We start from the raw sequence: 6,177 nt of genomic DNA on the forward strand, positions 1-6,177 counted from the left end.
CCAGATGCATAGTGGGAGTCAATTCTGGGCATATTAAATTATCATGAAACACATCCATCTACATTTATTAAGAACAGGAAACTCAGCTCTGCTTGCCTAAAGCCTTCATTTCCAAAGCATTAACAAATTATTCATTTCCTTCATAAATTCTTTAGTCCTTGGGGTATTTAACACCAGGAGTCTGACCATATTATTACTTATCCTAATAACATGTGATAAAAATGATACTAAATATTTTACACAAATGACGGTGGATATAGTTTATGGATCCTCATTAATTTATTTTGCTTTTAGCCTAATAGCTTAATACTTTGCCATAGACTTTTTTCACCCAAAACAGAACTGGTATGTCTTAGATTTGCAGTATTTTCATAGATAAATACCACTGACCACATAACAAAAATATTCTTCTTTTATGTAAACTCGTGTCAAGAATTATTCATATGAGAAAACATTTTACTTTCTAAGCCACTTTAAAAAATAAAAGTTTATTTATTTGTTTGTTTGTTTGTTTGTTTGTTTGTTTGTTTTTAGGCTAGGCAACCCTTAGTTGACCTCATAGATTGCAAGGACCTTGTCAGTTTACAATCCTTTATTTTTTATTTTTTACGCCTACAGCACCTGGTTTTCCTAGGTGGTTTCCCATCCAAGTACTAACCAGGCCCGACCCTGCTTAGCTTCCGAGATCAGACGGGATCAGTATGGCATGGCCATAGACAAAAGAAATAATATAACTTTAAAATAGTCTATATCTCTATTTAGCTGTTTACTCTGTGTTAGTTTTCTATTGTTGCATAACATATTACCACAAACTTAGCTACGTAAAGCAACATTTACTTATTAGCTCACACTTCTATAGGTCAGAAGTCTGTGTGAGTTCTACAGGGTTTTCTGCATAGAATCTGACAAGGTCAAAATCAAGGCGTTGGCCATCTAGCTCTTGTCTTAAGGATCTGGGGAAGAATCTGCTTCTAAATGTTCTACATTTTAGTTGTTGGCAGAATTCAGTTCCTGTGGTTGAAGGACTGAGGCCTCATTCCCTTGCTGGCTATTGGCAAGGAGCTGCTCTCAGTTCCTTAAGGTTGCCCACAACCTTGGCACATGACCCCTTTCTTTTCAAGCCAGCAGTGGTGTGATAAATTCCCTTCATGCCTTTGACTTCCTATATTGCTGCTAACTCTGCTTTTAAAGAGTTCATCTGTTGGGTCAGGGCCACCTGGATAATCTCCATATCTCAAGGTCAACTGACTTCGTACATCTGTAAAATCCCTTCTCAGCATTACCCACATTAGCATTTGACTGAATAACTAGGGGACCAGAATCTTGAGCAACCGTTTTTAGAATTCTGTCTATTACATGCGCTAACACAAGTAAACAAATGACCTAACCCCTATAAGCCTTGGGTGTTTTAGAATCCTACTGACAGCTTTGATGACTAGAACTTCAAAGGGGTTATACTTACTATGACTTTGCAGCACCAGCTAATTAAAAACAAAACAAAATTAAAAACTAAAAACAAACAAACGACCTCCAGACTGGCTCTACAAGATGTCAAAACATGAATGAAAAAGAATCAGATTATCAGTTTTACTGATGGCTATTTGCCTAGCCCTTAAAATAGTACCTGACACAATGTAGGTGCTGATTAAGCAGAGTATTTGCTGAATGAATTAATATATAGCACTAAATAGAGCCCTTTACTCAAGTCTTTATGGAGTGCTTACTGCATACAATGTATTTATGCTGAGTTCAGTGAAGAACACAAAGATCCATAAGGCTTCATCCTCACATGTGATGGTTACTTTCATGTGTCAGCTTGGCTAGGCTATGTTGCTTGGTTGTTTGGTCAAACACTAGTCTTTAATATTGCCGCAAAGGTGTTTTTTAGATCTAGTTAACACTTAAATCGGTGTACATTAGAACCAGAGACTAGAATGGTTGTTGCTAGGGGCTAAAAGTGGAGGGAAAAGAGAGATGTTGGTCAAAGGGTACAAACTTCTAGCTATAAAATGAGTAGTTTTGGGGGGCCTAACATACAGCATAGTGATTATAGTTAATAATACAGTATTATGTACTTGAAAATTGCTGAGGGACTAGGTCTTAAATATTCTCACCACAAAAAAGAAATGGTAATGATGTAACATGTTGCAGGTATTAGCTAACATGCAGGTGGTAATCATTTTGCAACATAAAAATGTATCGGATCAACACTTTGTACACCCTGAACTTTCACAGTGTTATATGTCAATTATATCTCAATAAAGCTGGAAAAAAAATAAATCAGTAGACATTGAGTAAAGTAGATTATCCTTCATAATATGGGTGGGTCTCGTCCAATCAGTTGAAGGCTTTAAGATTAAAGATTGAGGTCCCCTAAGGAAGAGAGAATTCTATCTCTGGGTCTTCAGACTCAAGACTGCAATATCAGCTCCTCCCGGAGTCCCCAGCCTGCCAGCCTCCTCTGCAGATTTTAAACTTGCCAGTCCCCATAACTGTGTGAGCCAATTCCTTAAAACAAATCTTTCCCTACGTATATACGTATGTATAAACATCCTTTTGGTCCTGTTTCTCTGGACAACCCTGACTAATACACCACTCTTAAGAGATTAGGATAACGTTGGGAATATTGAAATGGGTACAAAGGAAAACAACTAATAATGTGATTACTCATAAATGGATGGGAATAAACTGTTTTGTAGTTAGGAGGATTCGTGGTCTAAGAAGGCTTATGAGCAAAGTGGGATTTAATCTGAAGTTTAAGGAATGGATATGAGATGAAGGGATAGAAAAAAAAAAGAAGGGCGTTGCACATAAGCAGCCCTGGAGAGGTGGGCAGGGAGTGCTGTGTTCTGGTTACTTAAAGAATCCTAAAGGGCAGAGGGAAATGCCCTTACGAAAGTTGCAGAGAGCCCTGATAGGCCCTGGGAAGCCCTGGGCAGAGGAGATAAGCTCCAAAGAACCTTCAAAGATTCTCTTTTTAAATAAACGGAGCTAAGTGTCTTCCCTGTGGCAGGCTAGATTTCACATCATCCTGTCCAAGCCTCTCATTTTGCAACAAAAAAATTGAAACCCAGGGTGACTGTCCTCAGGTCGTACAAAAAAATCAGTAGCAGAGCCCAGGGGAGACTGCAGTCTCTCAGGGCCTCAGCCAGCGCCCTGGCTTCGTATCTTTCTGCTTCCTACTTCCCAAACTCATCTCCTACCCTCTCCCTGTTGCTTGCTGCATCCCAACCACACTGGCTCTATTGCTGTGCCTCCCACACTCCAAATCCATTCCTGCCTCAGAGCCATGGCTCCTGTTCCCTCTGCCCAGAAGGGCCCTGCCTTAGGTTTCCACATGTGGGAGCTTCTTCTCTCAGGTTTCGGTCCACTGTTGTCTTTTCAGCTCAAACCACGGCCCTTCCGAACCTGTCCTATTACCCTGATTTACTTTCTTTATAGCACTTATCGATATATAGAATTGTGCTTATATTTTTCTTCTCAATTATTTGTCTCCCCAACTAGAACATAAGTCCCACGAGAGCAGGCATTGATTGCTCACGTGGTTTGTTTACCGTTCTAACTCCAGCACCTCAAGCAGTGTCTAGGGCATATCAGGTCCTCTCCAAATACAAACTGAATAAAATACTGTTGACTATAGATCTCAGCACATCCTCGCTGAGTAGCCGAAAGGGGAAAGGCGACCAAGGGACACAAAGAGGCACACGCATGGGGTGCGTCTAGCACAGATGCCTCAGTCGCCGCGTCCAGTCCCGGAGGCTTGCTCTTTGCTTTTTTTTTTTCTCTTTGCTTTTTTTGACTTTTTCCCCAAAGCAGATGCCGCTAGACTGTACTGCTCAGGTGACATTCTTGCTGGATAAAAAGTCCTCCTAGGACTTCAGCTGATCATTCAGATCCCCCAGGACATTAAACTGCTCTGTCAGAGAGGAAACCTCGTGCTCCTCTCCTGTTTCCCTCTCACTGGAGGAGTCGGAGACCACCTAAAAGGAACTCTATGGGCTTCCTTCACCTCACTTGGCTTTTCTGTCTCCTTCATCGCCCCCTTTTTTTTTTTTTAAATAAATAGAGTTTTATTGGAATACAGCTGTGGCCTTCCACACTACAGGGGCCGAGTGGAGTCGTGACACACTCTTTGACCTCCAAAGCCCAAAGTGTTTATGATATAGTCCTTTTCAGAAAAAGTTTTCAAAATTCTGAAGATTAATAAACTAAGAAGTTAAATTGATAGGATCCATATTGCCTTTATCACCGACTCTTCATTTTCCCATTTCTGCCTTAAAGGAAGATGTGCCCCATTTCCAGTCAGAGATTTTCCCCTTCACTTGTTCTCTTCACTCCTTCTTAGGCGACCTTTGCCCTCACCCGTTCACCCTTTGCGATGCTGTCCGTGGATCCCCTGCATGTCACTCTCTTTCTCTGGTAGCTTCACCAGCAACTCAAACTCCAATCCTGAGTGTGGCGTGCAAGGCCAGCCTAGTAGGCAAGGCTACCTTACCTATTCAACTTTACCTCTTCTGCCTCAGAGCATACAGGGAGTAGCTAATCGCTTGCAATTTTAATGAAGGGAGCTGTGGACCTGCAGTTATGACGGTAAAAGACATTTGTCCACAGAGAATCTGGTGCAAGGGTGTTCTGGCAAAGCAAATTCCACAGTAGCTTCACTGTTTTCCATGACGGTCTAATCCATCCTGTAGAGAGTCCGAATCAATTGACTTCATCCTTTAGACCCTTCTTAGTGGTCTAACAGTTGGTGTGGGGGCGTGACTTCATTACCTAGCGTACAAACCCTCTCCAATCCAGGATTTGGGGTTTCAGAACTGTCGTTTATTTTAGATCAACCTAAACCTCCCCTCCCTTCCGTCAGCATGGATAACTGGAAGTTGATAGAGTGTTAGAGTTGCACAAAGGAGATATATACATTCAACAAATATTCAGCAAACACTCGTTAAGTATGTAATGTATGCTACTGATGAGTAGCAGAATATGCCATCCCCAAATACACCACTTTGGCATATTGATTACATTGAGCAAGAGGGGTGCTCAGATCTCCCCTTTCTTCCTAAAAGCAAGGGATTGAACTCCCATGGGAAAGACACCTTTTGCTTCTCTATCAGGAGGAAAAGAATGTTCTTATCAACAGAGATAGGGAGTTGAGGCCGAGAGAAATCTGTACAAACAGGTCTCTTCAAAATAACCCTTATCTTCCTTTAGCCTCCCCATATGTTTTCCATGCTTACTACTCTTTGTTCAACCTAATATACAGACACTTAGGCCTAACTACCTCTCGGGTCTTCATTTTTCTGTAGACTCCCATGTTTATATAAAAATATATAAAAATATTAAGAAAATTGATGCTTTTCTCCTGCTAATCTCTCTTATAACAACTTAGTTCTTAGGCCCAGCTGCCTTAAGAGAGTAATATTTGCCTTTCCTACACTACCTTGAGAAGCTCTTAGTATAGAACAGAATAAGACCATGCAAACATCATTACTTCAAAAGAAGAACTGCTGTAATTAAGGTCTGTGCAATATTATGCACGTCGAGGGAACAGAGAGATAGTGTTCTCATAGGCTGAAGAGGACCAGGAAGACTTCCTGGAGGAGATGCCAGGACGTGGAAGGCATGAATCTGAGGCAAGGCTGGACAGGGAAGTAGATTTTCTAGATTTCAATCATATCATCAATATAATTTGAGTCATACCTTCAAGCTTCACGACAGAACAAATTTTGTAGTGCATTACTTTGGTCAGATGGAAGGACGACTGCATGCCTTTCTTTTACTCCTTCGACCAAGGTGTCAGCAGAGGTTTGCAAGCAACAGCTAAAAGAATGTTTACAGTGTACCAGCATGGAGTTTTGAATTAGAGGCTTTCGGGCTGTGCTGAACCCGGTGGTTCTGTAAGCTGAGAAAACACATTGCCAAAGCTGTGAGACAGAAGCAGAAGGAAACATGGCAGGGTAAAGGAGGAGGAAGCCCGGAACAGCCCTCATGCAGAGTCACAGGCCTGGAGCCTGAGTCATTCAGGGAGGTTTTGAAAAGCGGGCGCATCAGGCCATTTCTGGAAGAGCATATCATTTAACTGAGAGAACACATACACTTGTAAAATTATAAGGCTGTGATTAACCACATAGACAAGGAGCCGGAGGGAGGGAGCCTTCTGTTAGAGCCTGGCTATGC

General features: G+C 41.5%; 1 pseudogene; it reads right to left on the reverse strand.

Annotated features, from left to right (window-relative positions):
- Window positions 1-609: 609 nt before the first annotated feature.
- On the reverse strand, window positions 610-718 carry LOC118613173 (annotated as a pseudogene).
- Window positions 719-6,177: the final 5,459 nt, after the last annotated feature.

Source organism: Rousettus aegyptiacus, unplaced genomic scaffold (assembly GCF_014176215.1).
Source record: "Rousettus aegyptiacus isolate mRouAeg1 unplaced genomic scaffold, mRouAeg1.p scaffold_m13_p_17, whole genome shotgun sequence".
In the NCBI taxonomy this organism is placed as follows: Eukaryota; Metazoa; Chordata; class Mammalia; order Chiroptera; family Pteropodidae; genus Rousettus; species Rousettus aegyptiacus.